The sequence below is a fragment of the Lygodium microphyllum genome, chromosome 2 (genome assembly GCF_053477565.2).
Source record: "Lygodium microphyllum isolate KBCC chromosome 2, Lygodium_microphyllum_v1.1.10, whole genome shotgun sequence".
Lineage (NCBI taxonomy): Eukaryota > Viridiplantae > Streptophyta > Polypodiopsida > Schizaeales > Lygodiaceae > Lygodium > Lygodium microphyllum.
In genome coordinates, this window is record NC_141136.1 from 65,082,323 (window position 1) to 65,084,554 (window position 2,232).

Below are 2,232 nucleotides of genomic sequence, written 5' to 3' on the forward strand. Positions count from 1 at the left end.
ACCGTCTCCAGAATTTCTTTAAATAATTCATTAAATTCTTCTCGTTCCCGAGCTGCCCTTTCTGCCTTTGAGCGTCTGGGGCCCGAGCAGGAGCTGGGAGTGTGCACCACTAGTGCTGTGGCCTGTTGCAGATTTCGAGTCTTGACCTTCTGGACTCGCGGGTTCTTCGGCCTTCGCCCTGGGCAATGTCGCTTAGGGCCCCGCTTCTTGGCATACCTCTTGATGGTGGGCACATAGCGCTCTGGTGGAGGGGCGCGTGCCACATGCTCCCGTCTCTTGCGAAGAGCATCTTTGCAAGCCAAATCTCCATGATGCTCCATGCGTTCCGGTAAAAAAGGAAACCTGCAAGGTGTGAACCAAGGGTTAGACCTTGATACAGGGTACAATTGTTCGCATGGAAGGGATTTTAGTGTGGTTTATCAAGCGCACATGACAAGTAAATGTGTGATGAGAAGAGGGCTTAAGGAGGTTAGCCTGTTAGAACCAACTCTTCTCCCTGCGCTTGACTCTGATTACTTGTGTGTGTTGATATTGTTTATACAAGGTGACACAAAAATCAGTGTTTATTTATATACATATCTATGAATCCATGTCACTTCACGAGGATAAGAACCAAGTGTAGAACTCGGGGTTGTACCGGAGCATGGCACACGCATCTAGTATTCGTGGCAGCTGACTTAATACTGATAGATATTTTGCCACGTCGAGTAGCATGGAACCTTGACCGAGTCTACTGGCAATATGTAACTCCTCCTCGGTGAGAACCTTATCAATCAAAGGGCCCTGTAGCCTAGCCTTAGCTAAGTCCGTACCCCGAATGTTAGTGAGCACTCGAAGGGAAGTTGGTGCCACGTAGGTTGGGTCTCTTTGAGACCGCCATTTGGCCAACCGCTCTTCTGAGACCGTCATGATCTGAGCCCCTAGTTCGGCCATTACGACGCGGCTTTCGCACCAACGCCGCTCAAATTGACTCTGGCATGCTGACAGTCGCTTTAGTAGCTCTATGTCTACGAGATTCGGTCGACATAGCACTTCATTGAATGTGACGGTTAAGCGTAGTTCGTCAGCCTCCTCGTCAGGGATGAGTCGCATCTGTTGATGTAGGAGCCTGTCATAGTGCCCGTTAAGATGTTCTTGTTCTTCCCATGATAGAGGAAAGGTCAAGTACTCTCCAAGCTGCTCCTTGGGGATTGTGCCCACATCCGCAAGGACGTAGACACGTGCGACCACTTTGAGCTTAGCCTCCATCTCAGTTAAGCATTCTGCGACACTTCTATGTTCAACGAGGGCTTGCTCGGTTGCTATCTCATGCAAAGTTCTAAGAGTTTCCTTAGGCTTTAGCATGGCTGGGGGCTCAGGCCTAGATGAGCAAGATTGGTCAACGCTAGGATTCCTTGTGCTCTTGGGGTTCTCACGTTTCTCCTGAGGTTTTGTTGTTATTTCATCATGGTTCTTCTCGGATGTGACTGGTATAGATTTGTCACCCTGTTGTGACAGCGTTGTATCCACTCTTGATTGATCAATGTGAGCTCTATTGTCAGTGGATAGAGTGTTGCAACTGTTGATGGCAACGGTTGCTTTGGTTTCTCAGAACACACGGATGTGTCTGGGGTTTCACCGCTATTAGGAGAGGCATCAGTGGGTTCCTTGGTGGATGGACTCGATGCTTCATTCATCAGCTCTCCAGTGCCCTTCGTCTCAATGTTCTTGGAGTCCACAACCACCTGCATCTGTTGTTGTTTTCTCTGCTTTCTCCTCTTTTTTCTTGGTCAATGAAGGTGCCTCTCTCAACGACTCATGACCCTGGGCTATATCGACCGTTGATGTGCTCAGTCGGGCCTCAGCATTTCCCTTATCTAGTGTGTCCTTATGGGACATAGCCGTGGTTTGCTGAATAGCCTTGCCCGATTGTGAGGGCACAACTGCTGCCCTTTTCGAAGAGTCTATCTTTTCAACCAACTCCCTTGCGTTTGACTCCTCCAGCCTAGGCTTTAGGCCCTTTGAAAGTGCTAGAGTTTTCGAGGAAGTTGGTTGCGGCACCTCTTCCATAGGTGATCTTCTAAGGACACGTTCCACAAGGAGCATTGTCACGGCCAAGGGCTGTGACTGCTGTGATCCCGAATTGGAAGTAGTAACGACTAGTTCAGTGGGCTGGCTACCCTTGGTGGATTGTGGTGTCAAGTCCCTAGGGCGATCAGAAGTGGTTGCGTCTTTTGTTGGCCTTTGAGCACT